Here is a 20051-nt window from a genome sequence, read left to right on the forward strand (position 1 = left end):
TATTAATATTTATATCAAGAATATGTTTCGTTCACGCTTTACTATAATTTTACAGGAATTAAATGTCAATATACTAGAAGCCTGTCTATCTTAGGTGTGCCCTCGGAAAATATGCGAAATATACTTCGGCCCCATCCCTGCCAACCCTCTGACAGATGAAACCCTCCCTTTGGTTAGGGAAAAGAAGTGAATGACCTCCAATGTGTTGCCAATTTGTCATTCAATCGTTTGGTCTTGACGAGTGAAGATCGTAAGCTACTTAGGGTAGCTAACAAAGACAAGAGCACAGCCAAGTTCGTAAAATAATTCATTGTGGCAACACTTTCGCATCCAGCAATTGAAAAATCTCGGCGCAGCAATTTGTCCTTCCTCTTTCGAGGGAGGAACAGGAAAACACATCGACAGCAGCGCCAGAAGGGTCACAGTTGAAACAGAAAGACTCTACCAGAGATTCATTGTAATTTTAGTCATATATATCATCAAAACTATATTTTATAACTGCCAGAAAACTCCACGGGCGAATAGTTGATGTCTTACTGTCGTAATTGGGAGATCCGTGGTTCGAATTCAGTTGTCGGTCATTATGATTGACATTTATTCCGAGAAATTACTGGTCTCAATTCCACCAGGTGAATGCTCGAATGGTACCTTTTCTTTTCTCAACTTTACTTTTTTTGGCTTCATATTATATATCTTCGTATTTGTACTAAAATGCAAAATATCAAAATTGAGACATGGTGTGCCCGTCTCCTGAAAACTGACAGGAAAAAAATCGTTTGTATTTTTATTGCAGAGAAAATGCGGACACTAACTGGCTGTATGGCCTATGGAACCCGGAAGTTCAATGCTGCGTTCACAATAACTCTGCACTGACCTCTATCCTTAGCCAACTGGATCCAGTTTCTATTTTGTATTCCTATTTCCGCGAGATCCATCTTAACATTACCGTCCCACCTGCACGTAGGTCTTCCTAATGGTCGTTTTCCGATTGGACTTCCAGTTAAAACTTTGAAAGCGTTCCTATAATATTCCTTTCTGGCTACATGACTTGCTCATCTGAGATTCCTAGACTTGATGACCCTAACAATGTTTGGTAAAAACTATGCGGTTCCTCGTTATAAAGTTTCTGCCATTCCTAATTCCTCTTGGATCCGAATATTCGTTTCAGTCTCAAATATAATTTCGAACAACAAGTAGTTAAATAATTACACATGGAAACGATCATTTTTTTTTTACACGGTTGCTGTAAGTTGATTTTTTTTAAAACTTATATGCACACAAATAAGCGAGTTCCTTTGAGAATGTGGAAATACGGTAAGCATCCAAACTATGGCAAATTATCACTTTCGGTTGAAATAGACCGATGAAATGTGTTTTTCAGACGATGAATCCATATTTATATATATATATATATATATATATATATATATATATATATATATATATATATATATATATATATATACAGTAGAGCGTCGATTATCCGAACGTCGGTCAACCGAACGACCGCTTAACCGAACTGTGTACTCGCTCGCATCTGTTACTCTCCCACCCTACCGTCCATCATCCCCCTCACTCCCAAACCAAGTTTCCCACAGTAGTCGCCGCACTGAGCCACCGCTGGCGGAACATTGCTTCTAATGGGACCTTCATAAGGCGCTGCTGACCGGCCAATTCGCCAGTCGCTGTGTTTCAACAATCAGCACACTTCTGTCGGTTTGGCACTGGCTGTAGAAGTACAGTACAGTTCGATTATCCGAACAAACCAGTTTTCCGAACACCCATGTCCCCCCAATTACTTCGGATAATCGACGCTCTACTCTCTCTCTCTGTATATATATATATATATATATATATATATATATATATATATATATATATATATATATATATATATATATATATATATATCGCTACGATTTAACGTTATTGCTCACAGAGGATCAAAACTGAAACCAGAAGTTGTACATATTTTTACTACAGAATTCGGTTTTCCTACAAATATAAGAAGAACCTATTCTTATGGAAACAAGACACTGAATCCATTAAAAAAAAACTGCTTCAAAAGTGAAAAAAAAAATTGTAATTTCTTCAACTTCCAGTTTCAATAGAGGGATAGGTTTGATGAACTCTGTGGTTAGAACAAAATAAATTTCTAGCTTCTCGCTATCTATCACAAATTTTCCTCTATGGAGATCAATATAAAAGTTCTTGAAAACAATAATTTGAGGTAAGAAACCTATAAGAATTACATTACAATATACAAGGTGTTTCAAAGCAACACCGACAACGTTTGAATAGTGATTCCCGACACCAAGATATGGCAGAAAGTATAGAACAACCTGGGTGCAGAAATCCGTCATTTCGCAGTTACAAGTTGCCGAAAACACGAAAAAAAATGAACTTTAAAGGTCCATAGCTCCAATATGAAACCTACCGTAGTCGAGTCAAGACCACTTAGGAACTAAACTAGTATGTGCCCTATCCAAATATCTAGGTTTCAAAATCCTGCCGTATTTTCATAATTTTTATAGAGATAGTTGATGAGTACTTCAAATTAAATGCCCGTAGCCAAACTCCTACAAAAATTGTTGCGCCAATACCTTAGGATTCTGAAACATGTATATTTGGATAGCACACATATTAGTTTCTAAGTGAAGTCTTGACCCGACTACGGTAGATCCCATAGTATTGGAGCTATGAACCTTTGAAGTTCATTTATTCACGGCAGCTCATAATTCCGAAATGATAGATTTTTGCATCCAAGTTGGTCTATATTTTTTTGTCTTATCTTGGTGTCAGGAAACACCTCCCAAACTTTGTCAGTGTTGTTTTGAAACACACTGTATATAGCCACACGTTTCTTAAAATATTTTTTCCCCTTTTTGTCATTTTGAGATGTATGTATGAAAGAAAGAGAAAAAAGCCGAGATAATTGAATGTAATTTGTTAACCAAACACGTCCTGTAATTTATTTATCTACAAGTAAATCGTTATTTGTCTATTTGTCTTCTCTCTCTTTTTTTTTTTTTCTAAACACAAGTAAGAACCAACAATCGCATTCCTATGCAAATTCCCATACGGCAAATATTCAAATCAACTTTGACCTCTTGAATATGCTTAATTAATTATTATTTAACGTTTCGCGTGTCAGTTTTTAATTTTTTTTTCCAAGCCAACAATTAAAAAAAAATACTTTTACACGCATACATTGTAATGCGTGCACGCAGTGGTAGCATAAAGTATGCGAAAATACAGGCTGAATAAGAGCTGGATTTTGTTCTCATCTTTTAAACCGTGTCTGACCTTGTGGTGGGGCCACCAAAATATTACAGTGGGCGCAACACACGCACTACGTTGAGTACACACACACACAAACAGAGAGAGAGAGAGAGATATTACATATGCATAAATAAATACTCGGATTCACTACGTCACAGAGTTGTCCTATCCATAATTGGTTGGGTACAGAATACCATTTTACGTGTTTGTGCATATACTAACATGTGTACACATACTACTGATGTATACTTATCCCACACATTAATATATATGCGAAGATACACATCGGAAGAACATTGACATGAAGCATTTGAGATTTTGAAATCTTCTTTATAACATACGAGTACATTATAAAGGGTGGGGTTAAAATACATGACTTGTTTTGCGTAAGGTTTCCTCAAGAGGATTTTGCAAAATTTTTTTTTTCTATTTTTTTTTAAAATCTACGGTTTAGCAATGATACATGTATAGCTTTTAAAAAAATTCTGAACAAGCGTGCTTTCTGTATGGATATAGTTTTTTTCACTTCCGATTCGCAAATGAAATGAAATATTTGAGTTTTACGTCCTACGGTTATGTCGGGTAGGCTAAAGGAGACGTTGATGATGGGAGATGAATGAAATGGTGGGATGAAGAAAGTGAGAGGAAACGGGAGAACTCCTGAGAAAACCCACGCACACGGTGTTTGTCCACCACAAAGCTCACTTGGCGCGTACTGGAATTAAACCAAGGACCGCACGCACCAGAGCAGAGCGCTCTACCACTGAGCCATCGCTGCCCCTCCGATTCGCGAAACTCGTGTTACAAGAAATTGTCATTCAGCCGGTTCGCAAGAATCGGTTGTTACAATTTTCAGATTCTCGGAACTGTCTACAATTTTGTCCATCTTTAGATATTAAAAAAAAAAAAAAAAAATCTTGAGAATTTAGCACATATTTTTTCCTTTCTAGCTTTTCGAGACATACTGCACTTGAGACATAACGCTTTAATCTTCTACAGTACATCATGACTTCTGGAAATGTAATTCTGTTAATGTGTAGACATTTCGTTCCCGTAACTGTGTTTATGGTTTCCTGTTACCAGAAATGAAAAATTTTTACGTTGCGCAGACGGAAAGCGATTCGAAATTGAGTTCCTTAAAGACGTAAATATTATGTTTCAGTAGCGAGGAAAAATATCTATCTTAGTTGCCGAAAGGTTTTGTATCTATTCAGAAAATTGTATGTATTTCGGGAGGGAAATTTACTGTTACGATAGTTTTGTGTTACAATTGTCACTAGAATCATTAAAATAAAAAAATAAAATAAATAATAAATGATACAATAATAATATTAATACTTTGTTAAAGGATTTGAATGACACTATCGGTTACAAGTGTCCCGAATGGTTAATGCTAGGCACATACGCAGGGAGTCCTGGCAGTACGTATCCCCGCACCGAAATCCTGACATTAAAAAAAAAAAAAAAAAAAAAAAAAAAAAAAAAAATCAGAGGTGACAATATAATTTATGAGGCTAATATTAGATTTTGACCCTCCCACAATCTTTGCACCCCTTCCGAAATAAAATTCCGTCGTAAGTGCTTGGTTAATGCACATGCTTTAGGTAACTTTGGTCCTGGATTCTTTTCCCCGTGTAAACACAAAATTTTTCAGTGGTGACCTCGAACTGTGGAACTATTTGAACTAAAAAAAAAAAGGTAGCGGCTGTCAGGGTATAATAAAAGAAAGAGTGGGTGTCGTTTTACAGTGTACAAAAAATACAGTAGACTTCTGAACTACGAGGATTCCATATTGAAACCGGAAACGTAGATTTTATTACGTCCGGTTTCAATAAAAGAATGAGGACGGAGAACACGTTCTTGGAACGCTGAACCTATATCAAAAATCCATTTTTTTTTTTTTTTTTGAACTTTCTGTTACAGTTTTCGCTCTATGAACATTAATGCTGAACTTTGGTTCCAGTTCTGTAACTTACGCCATGCTAAACGCAAGAGCAGACTCCTAATCAACGACTCAGTTGAAAAATAAATTAATGGGAAGGGGGGCACTGTGGCTTAGTAGGACCCCCTGCGCTGCGCTTACCTCTCATGCTTAGGGTCCCTGGTTCGATATCTGGCCAAGTAAGTTTGTGCTTGGCAACATCGTGTCCGTGGGGTTTTCTCGGGGTACTACCGTTTCCTCCCACTTTCTCATTCCACCATTTTTTCCATCATCATTCACTTGCCTTAATCATAGTATCTCTTAGCCTTAAGAGGCATAATCGTGGGACGTTAAACTAAAATATTTCATATTATTTCACGAAATAAATTAATAAATTGTACAGAAAACACAAAAGCTAATTAACTTCGTTGCTCCGAACTGTGCAACTCCGGACACCTGTCCGAGATTTTAATACGGACTTGGCTGAAGTTTCTGCAGGAAAACCTGTTAAATAATAATCATAATAAAAATGTCAAATAATCTTGATGTAATGTTGCATTCATGTCATTCTACAGGTGGTATTCATATATATATATTGTTGAGTTCCAGGTGTGTTCATAGCCTTGAACGTGGTGCTTTGCTTATGCAAAAAGGCAGTCAGGGAAGAGGCAATTGCAGAGTTGTAATTGGTCCGAATATATCTACGTTAATAATAATTACTCGACAAAATTCACACAAGAAACTTCTTCACAGCCGTCACACCTGAAGGAGTCTCGTCACGCTACGTTGAAGAAGTTTCTTTTTACAATTTCAGTAGTTTTTTTTATTTGTCTTTTTTTACGACTCGACGGTATGAATGAACGGATGCTTTTGCTTTTCTAAACCATAATTGAGAATGTCAAGGCCTATGTGTATTGTAATTTTACATCGTTGTATTCTTTAAAACGTTTTGTAGTAGAAACAGATTATTTGTTTAAGAGTCGTTAACATTAGGAAAGAACTGCTGCGGAAACAGTCAAATGTTTAACATAGAGTAATCATTGATAACATTAAAAGGGAAAGCACATGTCGTTCAATATTACACTACATGAAGCGTTCTGGGCAGAAATTTTTGTTGGGAGAGTTCCAAACATTGCGGGATGGGTACAATCCTACAAGCCTCTACGTCTATGCAGGCCTGTAGCCAGCCCAAAAATATAGGGGGGCCCGGCTGAAGTTAAGGGGGACCCGATGCAACCACATTATAGTTCATTTGCCAGTCTACCGTGAAAATGTTAGGGCGAGAGGCAAAATTTAGGGGGGCTGGGCCCCCAAGACCCCCCTGGATACGGGCCTGAGTCTATGTAGGATTGAACGGGTATTATTCTACACCCGAATAGATGATAAGTAATTGTAAAATATTTTCATCTATGTTTTCAGAAAAAAAAAATACAATTTATATATATATATATATATATATATATATATATATATATATATATATATATATATATATATATATATATATATATATATATATATAAAAGAAAGAGTACAGATGAAGTGTAAGATCAAATTTTCATGCTGCATCAGTCATTTCCCTGTTAAATAAGAATAGTTCCATTAAGAAAATGTACTAATGTATATTAAGTTAAGACGCTTTAGTGGGGGGTTCCTCACACATGAACGACACATGTGGGTGAGCCACTGTCTGGGTAGCAAAGGCTTAGTCAACACTGGGTTCTTCTTCTTCTTCTTCTTCTTATTATTATTATTAGTAGTAGTAGTAGTAGTAGTTGTTGTTGTTGTAGTTGATGTAATAATAATAATAATAATAATAATAATAATAATAATAATAATAATAATAATAATAATAATAATAATAATAAAAGTGGTGTGTGATAGCAACCACACTTGCACGTAGCTAAATTGTGTGGAATTCACCCTTCTTTGCCATATGACTGCTTATTCAGAACCGTTTCCACTCATTGAAGATTTTCTATGACCCCCAGCCGAAAGCAATTTATTTTGGATAGAGAAAATAATTTCAAGTTCAGCCTTCAACTGTTCTCTTGATCCCGAGTTTTATGTCCTGTTTCCCCTTGATATAAGTAGAATTTCGCGTTTTTCACTCATTTACTACTACTCTATTGATAAAATCTATATAAATCTCAAACTCAGGGGGGGGGGGCAAATGCCCCTCCCTGCCCCCCTAAATGACGCCCCTGATATGAACTACACGCGCTCCCACCAGGAATGAACTCGGGCTTACAGCACCCATACAAGTACGATGGAGCTTCGCCTAATGAAATTGCGGAAACACTCTATCGACACATCTCACGTCACTACCAGCAGCTGCGGAATTTGAACTGGAGATCTTTCTAATGGAAAGTAAGAACCTATCCATTATCTCAGTGTTCCCCAATACTTTTAGACTGGCGACCCATTTTCCTGAACGCTTACGACATTTAGCATTACGGTTAAGGATTTAGATCTCTGGGCCTTCGGTATCTACAGCCAGGTTAGCTCATCGCGTAAGAGGGATGACATCCCTCGGCGACCACACTATTCAAGGAAAGGCAAGAAAAGAAGCGGCCTGGGACCTGTGTGTTAGGTACAATCTCGGAAAAACCTCACTCAGTATGACTGGCCTGAAAAATCTGCTACAACTTTCCGATCAAGTATTTCCACCGGCAATCAAACCGGGACCATTAGCACCACAGTCGAGAGTGTTAAAAGGGGTTGCCACGTTAGAAGAATTTGTATATATAAACATCTTGAAACCCTACCATATTTCACCATGTACACACAGTCTTGAAAAGGTCATAAACCATTTTTTTTTTTTTTTTTTCCATCTTGCAAGGAGTTGAACAGTGTGCAACTTTCTGGAACGTCTTACTTCCTACCTGCTATCGCCCTCCCGCTGACATAAAGGAAAAACCAGTTTCGCCGCTTCCGAAGCAACGGATTCTTTTGGACAAGGAGAGAGAATGCGCCAAAATATAAGTTTTTAATGAGGAGGTTCACTGTTTGACCACCAGAGTGCAGTGCTACATAGGTGGAAATATCTTTCTTGCTTTCAAGAAGTTGTAATATGTACACAGTAAATAGAAAGATTGGGTTCCAAGATTTTTTTTATGAAGCTACAAGTTCTTGTAAAGTGACAAGGCCTCTTTAGCGATTACGCTACGCGCAGCCATATTACGATACACCCGTTTGATGTTTTATTAACAATATTAATTCTAATAGTTTACGAATGTAAGTTTCTATGATTCTATATAGTACTGACTACTGAGCAGTGTTTCTGCCGAGGGAGGCAATGATTGGTACACTATCTCAAAATTGATTTTAAGTAAATCAGTTATTATAATTGTTATTATTAAGTAAAATGTAATTATTATAATTGCTTCAGAGTTGTGGTGGCTCAGTGGTAGAGCGTTCACTTCTAATGCATGGGATCCCTGGTTCGATTCCAATTAACGCCAAATGAATTTTGTGGTGGACAAACATCGTGTGTATGGTTTTTCTCGGGGTTCTCCCGTTTCTTCCCACTTTATTCATTCATTTCTTATAACCGTATCCTTTAGTGTACACGGCATAAACATGGGACGCAAAAGTGAATACTTTTAATTTATAAATGCTTCATAACTTATATTTTAAAATTTTGCGACATACTCTATGGGCCTTCACGATACAGGTTGGGAACCACTGGACTAGCTTATGCTCGTTCGTAATCCTCTGAGAGTACTAATGTTGTTTTACGAACAAGATTGGGAATATTTGAGTAGTATTTTAATCTCAAACGAGTTAGTTTTAGGTATAGTATAGAACCGTATCACGTGAAAGGGGCTCGAACTCCCAATCCCTCATACGTGCACCCAAAATTATCTTGGTTTTTACACTCCGACGTCATCCAAAAACAGTTCCTTTTGAAATTTTCAAAGTCATTACACCCCGTGAATCCCAGAAGCACAATGACCTTTCCTTTACATGTAGACAGGTGAAATGAAAAATTCGTTAAGTGGTAAAGCACGGTGGGAATATATATAGTGAACAGAGACCAGTTTTCCACACCTATAACAGCTTCCTCCAATTTATCACATTACTATTTACAACGGCTTTATTTATTTATTTAAATGAGCGCCATTAAAAGTACTGGGCTCTAGTATACCTTGAAAGCACGATGAGAAAAAAAGGTGCTGACTTAATGAGGAAGGTTCCCAGCCATTAACCAAGTGCTTGGAGTGGGCTTTATTTTGTTTTCAGAATTACAATTATATTTAAAAAAAAAAAAAAATCTAATGAAAGGTTTCTTTTTGGTGACTGCACACAAATTAGCAGGACTGTTGGTTTTATTGCTTAGTCCAAGCGATGATAATAATAAGAAAAAAACATTGAAAACTTTGTTGACAAACAAAGGATTCTGGGAGCCATTAGCATGCAAGAAATCACACTTCGTTTACAGAAAAATGTTTGGGTATATGGTTAGTTATTAAGCTTAATGTCCCCTTTCAGCAGCGAGAATATGTAAGACGTAGACCTACAGTTTAACATGGAATCAGACTACCTGAGCTATCATGCCATGCTATTTAGGCCAAAGAAGGCATATGAGAACTCAAAATGACTGAATAAGGAGAATGTGTGCCCTTAGACCCAGGCCTAGTGGTAAATTCAGTCTTGTTTTTACCTTACCGTCCGACAATCATGCCATTTAGGCCAAAAAGGACATATGAGAACTCAAAATGACTGAGTATGGAGAATGTGTGCCCTTAGACCCAGGCCTAGTGGTAAATTCAGTCTTGTTTTTACCTTAACGTTCGACAATCATGCCATTTAGGCCAAAAAGGACATATGAGAACTCGAAATGACTGAATAAGGAGAATGTGTTCCCTTAGACCCAGGCCTAGTGGTAAATTCAGTCTTGTTTTTACCTTAACGTGCCACAATCATGCAATTTAGGCCAAAAAGGACATATAATAACTCAAAATGACTGAGCGTGAAAGAACTTGGACAGTACAAATTGAGAAGAAAACGAAACAAACGAAAAGTCCCCTTATGGTGTTTCGCACCACAAACTCACTCACTCTAGAATTGAACCAGTCTTCATTCCTGAAGACGATAGATAGCCTTACCACTGGGCCACCTTGCCTCGGGACTTGATACGAGTAATATCAGATCACCAGTAATACGGAAGAAACGAAAGTACTTTTTGTACATTCTGATAGCTACCAAAGAACACAAAGGACACAGATTTACTAATGCTCCATATTACGTACTGCTTGCACGGGACTGGAAAGCTAACACGAACTCGGGTAGTAAACAGAATTCAATCTATTCCTCTGGGTGCTTACTATAACAACACCAATCCAATAACAAACCAGCCATGCATACAGGATAATGGTTCACCAATAGTTTACAAAGCGTTAGCGAACGTGTTTCAACTGAAAATAACTCTGTGCTGTACGTTAGATGTACACTAATGCTTTATACACACTCATGTACCAAGGTACTCTCTCAACTGGTACCGATAAAAGGATACAATATGTACAGGGAATAAGACAAGTTTCACACACATTTATATGCAGTTATGAGTTTCAAGGAGTTTAGTTTATCAAAACTCACTTCGTTTTTCATCATTTGGCCATGAAATGAATGCCTGAGAGAGATACAACCCCTGTATACAAATATGTTGTGTCGTAACATATGATGCTTTATTTTTTATTTTTAAATTTCAACACTTCCAATGTACCCCTAAAAAACGTAAAGAAAAAATAAGGCATTTTTTTACATATTCAATTAGAACTGAACAATTTACACAAAATTTGGAATGGACCAGCGAAAACGGCACTTTCTAGCACATGTGGTTTTCGAGATCTCATTCTCGAAAGGATTGGAGACAAACATATAAACCTAGCATTATATACAACTGAAAGTGTATTTCAGAAAAGGAAAGAAGAAAGTCAATGCTAAGAAAGGTAATTGGACTGAAATGTAGAGAAAAAGAAAACCAAGACCATTTTATTTAAATCTTCTGCTGGGAAGAACGGAATGCCTTTATTGCTTAATTACTGCATCCACCTTACTCACTGGTCTTTGAACCACTGCAATGCATGAAAAAACCCATGTACACAGCATTCCTCTCATTTTGAGTCGTGGTCAACAACATCCTGCTCCATACAACCGCCAAAGCAAAGCGAGTTTCTCTCTCTCTCTCTCTTAAATGAGGATTACGTCGCATGAATATCTATTAATCCCTTTCTTTCTTTCGCTCTTTCTTGAACACAAGGTGAAGGACAGAATAACATATGGTTAAGTTTTTAAGAAAAAAACAAGCTCAGAGATACGTACATGCAAAACAAGGAAGGCAAAACAAGCTGATACAATTCGTGGATTTGAATTAGAATAGGAACAGAACAATACGAGATACGGGTAATTAACAGCCTCCGTATAAGCACTAAAAATATTATTATAAAAGCAATACGTCTCAGTCACGCTCCTAATAGTTCACGGTAGTGTTGTGCCATGAGACGAGACGAGACGAGAAATAAGGTTCTCTCATCCCGTCTCGAAATTTTTGTCGTCTCGTCTTGTAAAATTATGTACAAAACTTTATGCCCTGATTTTCATTCTTAATTTCATCTAAAAGAGAATGCTTCCGTATCATGAGGGATCCCCGAAGGGTGTGATATAACATTTAAAACAATTTCAGTATATATTGTGTAATAAGCTGCGTACCTTTAACCATTAAACGCCTATTGACGCAACTCTGCGTCATGGCTTTAAACCTCCGTAGCTTAGCCCCTAATTAAGGTACGAAGAAAATTTTGGTATCAATGTGTTTGAGAGGGATGAAGCTTTCCACGGATATGCATTTATGTATATGAGGGGGTACCATGGCGGAGAAGGGAGTGTAACATTTGTGTTCTTTTATGTTCCTTTGCTCATGTTTGGGGGGCATCCCCCCTTCCCTTTGGGGATATAGTCATAAAAATTGGTATGCGAAACACTGAAGTAGTCCACTATACGCCAATACCCTGAAAAAGTATTTGTTTGTTGTGTGTGTGTGTGTGTGTGTGTAATAGGGAAGCAGCAAATTTGACCAATGTTTTTCGGTTACCAGGGCCTTCCAAATTCTATTTTTATTTTCATTTTTTTTTTTTTTGATATTTCTGTTTCCTCTTTTTTTACGAATAAAGCACGAAATGCACAAGTGTTATCGCGTTGGAATATGCGATCCATATGCTTTCCAACGATGTATAAATCATGACTCTGTGATAATGAGGGGGGAGTTACTAGGCAGTGACGACGCCAGAGGGGGGCAAGGGGGGCGAGCGCCCCCCTGGTGGCTACTCCTTCCCCCTGAATGTCATCCAGACTGCCCCCCCAGACTCCTACAATCATAAAACATTCTACATATAGTATTTTATATCGGTATCATAACCAATCTCATTGTCAAATTGTAGTATACTTTCCATGCATTTACTATGTGGCAAATTAGTACTCAAGCTTTCTTCTTTGAGCGTCTGGGTATGCACGCATATTTCTGTTTTCTAATTTAGCGCCTTTTCCGGTAAATTTTAGTTACAGTTCTTTCTTATGAATTTTAATTACTGTGCCTAGCGAACAATAGTAGATTTGATCGACTTGTTTTCTTCTCATTGGATCAACTTCGATTAGAAACAAAAGAAAGTTAAAACCAATAACATAACTTGTTTGTATTTATCCAGTTTTGAAGTTTTCAGTTTCATATTTTGTTTTATTTAAAGGTTCTATACTTTTATTTCCTGAAATATTATTCTCAGCTTTCAATATTCGGAGGATGGGCTTATAACAGCTTAATTTGCGACTACCAGGGCTTAATTTTTTGAAGGAAAAAAAGTTGTGTTTTCCCATCCTGCAAATGATAATAATAATAAATGTATGGAATTAAATCGATTATTTTTTTAGCTCCCAATAAAACGTATTGTCAGAGTGCTGATATTTAGTTAGTAATTGGTATATACAAGTGTTCCCTTACTTATTTTGTTTCAAAGTACTGACATGACGTCTACCATATTGACTAGAAATATACGTGGAGCTGCTGAAAAATTCGTAGCCCAACCCAGGAGTGCACGTGGAATTGTGAAGTTTTACTTCTTCTACACTTCTCCCGAGAGTCAATATACTACCTTGTACAGTGCTCCAGTTTTGCAGAAGTTAAAAAAATCTAGAGACTTCCTCGCACAACTGTTCGTAACATTACCCTTATCAGATCTAAAGTTCAATCAGATCTAAGTTTGGGAAATAAATACAGGCAATAGTTAGACGGAGCTAAATCTGGGGAATACGGATGATGATCTAGACATTGAAATCCTAGATTATGCAATGCTAATTGTGTTCGCAAGGGTTCGATGGACAGGTGTATACTCTTAAAGGAACAGAATTCCTCTCTTCATTTTCCGTGGTGTTGAACTTTGAATTTTTCTTTCAGTTTTGTGAGTAATGTAGAGATTCTCAATTAAATATCTGACCGTTGCGGAGGTAGTCTATGAGTACGACTTCATACTTGTCCCAGAAGAATGTTGCAAACAGTTTTTCAACCTACTTCTGTGTCTTGAACTTCTTGGAGCGAGGGAGAAATGAGTGCTACTACTCCATTGACTGTTGTTCCGTTTCAAGATACAACCATAGTGATACAACCATATTTTGTCCATGTTTACTATTCGTGAGCGAAATGATCAGCATTACATTCAAACTGGAAGAAGACTTCTCTTAATGCCGTCACTCTTTTATTCTTCTGACAGATATTTTGGGAACACAATGTGTCGAGAACTTGCGCATACCCAAGCCATTCTGAATTATACTACCGACGCGTTCCAAAGAAATGCCCACAATCTCTGACACAAGTTTTACTGAGACGGTAAAAACTGAGGAAGGGGTTGCAGCCAGACCTCAGACTATAATAAGTATATCGTTCGTCACTCAAAAACTGGGGAGGCCTAAGAACCCCGGCCCCAGGTTATATCCACCACTGGTTGATATGCTGCAATTTTCAAGAATAATGTTACAAATTGCATCCATGACTTCGGGAACAGTCACTGGATGTAAAGTCATCCTGGAATGAAAGCATAATTTGTTGAGAAACCGCAACGTTTGAACTAAGCCATCACTTCTTCACCACTGTATATAATGGAGGAGAGTCCCGTAGTGTTTCACTGATTTTCTCATTAATTTACTTTGGTGACTATCCTTGGTGGAACAAAAATGTTATAACAGTTCGGATCTGGATGTTCGTGAAATTCGCTGTTTGGGCACACATAATCACTTCAGAGGCCTGAGAAAGCAATAAGAACTTCATAATTAATATGAAAATTTGTTGAAAACATGTTTTTCAAAACTAGTTTCATCTTTCTGCCTAGTACCAACACTCCTTCTGGGTTGGATTACTTGATTTTCAGCAGCCCCTCGTAAATTATATATATATATATAATTTAGGTTTCAAAAGTTGCATTGAAAAATATTTCATGTGCAGGCGTTACTTATGTTAGTTACAAATTTTACTTGAAATAAGTTTATTATATAGGCCTAATATAAAAACAACAGCAAAATACACAATGTAAAGTAAGTCAAACATAATAAATGTGATTTTTGGTGTGGAAAATAGCCGCCCCCCCGAAAATGTATCTGCCCCTCCTTTGCCCCCCTAGGAACTTATAGCTGGCGTCGTCACTGTTACTAGGGCCTCCCAATGTGAGTCTACGATTTCGTTAAAACCCCTGGCCGGCGTTTAAAGGTTAAACGTGGATAAATGCACTTCATTGTGTTCGTAAAATCACTTTATTATTTTATGGTTTTCGTTTCTTTTTTTACTATTAACCATGTTCATATTAAAACAGGGTTTGATTACGATTAGGAATTAAGTTTCTGAGCTTTCGGCATATATGGCCATGTTAGCACGTCACATATATGAGGGATGACGTTACTCGGCGATCACGCTCCCCGGGGAATTGGATAGGAAGAAAGGAAGCGACCTGAGACCATTAGGTTAGGTACCAACCCGGCATTTGTCTGGTGTAAAAACATGAAAACCCAGGAAAATCTCTCTCAGGATGGCTACCCTCAAAAAGCTATTACACTTTTTCGACCAAGTGTCCCAACTGGGAATCGAATCCGGTCCCGTTCGCAACAAAGATGAGATCGTTAGCGGCCACAAAACCAGAGATTGAACAATTTGGTGAACTAGTGTTGTGTACACGATAAATTTTTCCATCTCGTATCGAATGCACCTCTCATTTCAATTTCGAGACGAATAGACAACACTAGTTTAGTCAGGCCAATCGCCGTCGCTAGCTGTGCTGCTGCCTCTTTCCTACATGATCCCGATAGATGTCGCTATCATGCAGACAATTTGCAGATAAGTCGAAAGTTTGGCGGAAACAACTAGTAACAGTTAACCTAACTACTACTTTCTAAAATCTATTAACACTACACAGATTCAAAAGAACTTTTATAATTAAAAAAAACACACACACACAAAAATTCAATGAGTAGTAGGGATGGTCACAATTTGTAAAAGAAAACTACGTTTTCGAAAAATGAATTTTCCGAACACGAAAAATCGAAAAAAATGAAATTTCCGAAAATAGAAACAGATTTTTCGAAAAAGGACATCCCTAATGAGCAAGTATGTACATGAAGTCCATAATCTTTTATTATATTATTATTATTATTATTATTATTATTATTATTATTATTATTATTATTATTATTATTATTATTCGTCCGAGACCAATGGTGTACTCTTGTAAGCCAGGTTTCTTATAGTCGATATACTGCGGTGGGGGAAACCCTATACTGGGAGGGATATTTCTCCATGATAATCTCGATTCAAGCCCTGGTACCTTTCGGAGCCCTTCATAACTTCCGTAGCATAAGAATACAAAACACCAATGCCGAACTCAACTCAAAAATCACAGCGTCCCCAGCACGAGAGAAATCATCGACTGTTCTCGACTATTTTCAGTTGGGTTTCTCCCTCCGATTCAGATCCCAATGGTACTTCCGATATCTGATGGGGTGAGATAGTGGTCTGCACGGGCTCAGACCGAGTCCACGGGCCAGACTCGGGCCTACAAAATATATATCACTTCGGGCCGGGCTCGTGCCTTAAATTTTCAAATATACAACCATATTTCTCTGGCCTTTTCGGGTCTAACTTCGTAAATATACTGTACAACGTTGTTTATTGTACCGTTCTTTCTGGAGAACTTTTAAAGCACAACTGCCAAATTAAACTAAGTGCTGTAAATAAAAATACAATTTTGCATTAATTATTAGGTTTCTGTAATTCGGGTTTATTTCGGGCTCATTTTATTATCACAGGAGTTGGGACCGGGCTTGGGCCTAAATGCTAAAACATATTTCGGACTCGGGTCGGCCCTCACATTGTAAAATCACGGGCCGGGCCCGGGCTAAATATTCCGGCCTGTGCAGACTTCTAGGGTGAGACCGTTAATTCATATCAGACGTCTAACCAAGTTCATATTACACGGTGACTAGAAACTTCGAAAATTTCAGTAGTATTCCAGAAGAAGCTAACAATTTTCAACTCTGTTGATAATGCTGAACTTTTTTAGACTTCCAAACTTTGCTATGCTTGAGTGTCACAAGTCTTATAGAATGGCTACGTCCTTCTGTCTGTCTGTCCGTATGTCAGCACGTATCAGCCGTAAATTCTATACTCAAATGAAGGGGACCACTGTGGCTCAAGGTAGAGTGCATGGGGTCCCTGACTCGATCCTCGTCCAAGTTAGTTTGTGGTGGACAACACTGTTTCCGTAGGTTTTCTCGGTGTAGTTCCGTTTCCTCCCAGTTTCTCATTCCACAAACTCTTCCATTATCATTCACTTGCCTTAATCATCCGTTTCTCTTAGGCTAAAGGGCATAAGGTGGGATGTTAAATTGAAAGATTTCATTTTATTTTTTTTTACTTCAAACCGGAAGTAACAGACATTAATCATTTCCGGTTTCAACGTTGATGATGATTGATAAATATCGAAAAGCAATATTTTAAAAAAGGAATCAATTCAGTGTCTTAGGCATCTCTTTCTACTGACACCGGAAATGTTAGAAATTTACTAGCACTTCCGGTTTCACTTCGAATTTCTATATGGCAAAAATTACTAACAGCGAAAACCAATTTTCTGCAATCGATTAAATATGCAAAGAATTTGTTGGATCTCCGGCTTTATTTCTCTAATAGGGATGACAATTTTCGAATAATCCGTTTTCCGATTTTCGAAAATTCTTCGTTTTTCGAATTTTTATATAGTATTTTTCGAGGAAAGTGGTCATCCCTATTTTTTTTTTTAGTGCAACCGGATGTTGTAGGGATCTACTACCACTTCCAGTTTTAATATTGATCCTCATATAGCAAAAAAAGGGTTAAGATACAGCAAGAAATGGCTTTTTAGATAAATAGCCACAGCGTCCTAAGGACAACCTCCATCTCTGACTTTAATTCTGGATTACAACAACTGGTAGCTATAAATCTACTACGACCAGTTTAGTATTGAATTTAGCGTACTTTGGAAATCTACCGTAGTTCACAAGGTAAAACGAAATTCAATTCTTTAGTTGATGATTCTTCTTATGGGCGTTTATTAAACTTTTGCACTTTAGAGTGAATTTTTTCAGTTTAGCGTCCCACAGTTATGCCCTTTTAGGCTAAGGAGACGGATGATTAGAGCAAGTGAATGACGATGGAAGAATCGGTGGAGTGAGAATGTGGAAGGAATCGGGAGTACCCTGAGAAAACTTACAGAGACGATGTTGTCCACCAACATATTTGGCTCTAATTTAACCAGGAACCTCCACGGACCAGAGGTAGGAGCTCTACCATTGGGCCACCACGCCCCGAAGACGAATAATATGAACGCACGATCCGAATTCGATTCCCGATTCAGAGGCTTATTTTCAGTGTTGATCCAATAGTTGGTTACTACTTCAATTTAAAACGTTACAAATTTCAGCGCAAAAATGTTAGAAAAAATAAGGATTACGGAAGTAGATGTACTGACCACGAATTATTATCCACCTAAAATCCGGCAAGCCCGACCATAGCCCTAAATGGGCACAGTTAACGCCACGAAATTTAGCAGAGCCTACAATAGACGAAGATTCGGTCGGTAGTAAATAGTACCAAATTTAACTCCGCGGAAATCGTATTAAATCATTTCCGGTCGGCCACATTAGTCATCCAGCCTGGCAACCGTAAGTACATTACCCCAAGTTTAACTTTATTTCTTTAAAAAAAATTAAAAAATGATTTAAAAAGAAAGAACAGCATCCGTAAACAGAAATAACTAGCTATTTTTCTGCCTTTTTTCTGTTCCCGACGAAGAAAAGCATTGGGATCTGCCACAACTACTTGGTTAGGACATAGAAAAGAAGTGAACTTATGCATTATATCATCAATGGCACTATGCCAGATATAAACAAGCACACATACACATGTACGTATATTACAACTACTTTATCTACAACAATAAAAAACAAATAGCCATTCACAGCAGTTATACAACAGGACACGTGAACGGGGGAAGATTTGTAATGTTCTTGGAGCGGAGAAAAAAATCAAACATCATTCAATATTTTCTCACTGCCGACATACTTTATTGGCGTTCACAATTATTACCACCCAGAATTACCAATGCGTATAATGCTCTCGTCAGTTGCCAACTCAAGTGGTAAACACCAATTGGGATACTTTTTTTTTTTGTTACGTAACAGACGTTTCGTTGAGCCTTTTCCCGATAATCTGATTCTGTTTTTGTTTGTTCAAAGCATTAAAATACATTATTTTTTTCGAATGTGGGCCCTGTCATGGACACGTGCCAATGGTGAGAATGCGAACAGGATAAATTTCTGTTTGTTGTGTCTATTCTTCAACAAACAGGATCTGCAGCGTTAATCCCTGTGTGGTAGCCCACTCAACAATTTAAGCAAAAATCTAGTTTTTAAAAAAAAATCTCGGCTTCGACGTCTATTATTCAACTAACGCCCTCTTAGCTGGTTACTCAACAACTGATGGAAAAAAGTTGAGGGCATTCACCTTTACTTTTTTTTTTTTTTTAACGTAAATATCTTCCCACTCACCCTATGCATAACAGAAATGATAATGCTACTTTCAATCAGGAAATTATAGGATCAAGTGGATTCGAGTCCTAATCCATAGTAGAGTCATTTCAGATTTTGTGACCCCGCGTAGCGTAGTCTCTAACGCTCTCGCCTTCGGTGTGAGCGGTTACGGGTTCGATTCCCGGTGGCGACACTCGGTCGAAAGTGTAAAACACCTTTTCAGGCCAGCCAACCTGAATGAGGCTTTTCTGGGGTTTCCTCATTCACACCAGGCAAATGCCGGGCTGGTACCTCACTTACAGGTCCCAGGCCACTTCCCCAATCCTTTCTTCCTTCCCTTTCCCCGGATTGTGTGCTCGCCGAGGGGACAACAAGCATGAGTATCGGTTTATAGATTTTAAGCTTTAAATTTCTCAAGAAAATTGGCGAAGACAAAAAATTTTGAACTGAATAATAACACTAATTCCCTACTTTTAGTCGACACTTACTTCCTTCGTAGGTATGATTTTGATGCTGAATATTTGAAAGTATCCACTTTGTCGAAAATATTTGATATCTTGACGGATCCATAATTTGCAGTGTTACAATACCGGCGAACTTTCATGTATTTACTTTTCTCTGCATACCTCCAGAGCTAAATGTTTGATGAGGACTGAGTAAAAGAACATGGTGCTCTTTCCGAGCCTAGAATTCCTTTAAGGTACCAGTGGATGTGGAAGAAAAGCGCAACAGGGTGAGCTTCAAACCATAG

General features: G+C 37.7%; 1 protein-coding gene across 4 annotated transcripts in view; it reads right to left on the reverse strand.

Annotated features, from left to right (window-relative positions):
- ckn (CRK like proto-oncogene, adaptor protein) overlaps positions 1-20051 on the reverse strand; it is a 580084-nt gene that overhangs the window by 192938 nt on the left and 367095 nt on the right. The window lies entirely within an intron of this gene.

Source organism: Thermobia domestica, chromosome 11, assembly GCF_964235325.1.
Source record: "Thermobia domestica chromosome 11, izTheDome1.hap1.1, whole genome shotgun sequence".
Lineage (NCBI taxonomy): Eukaryota > Metazoa > Arthropoda > Insecta > Zygentoma > Lepismatidae > Thermobia > Thermobia domestica.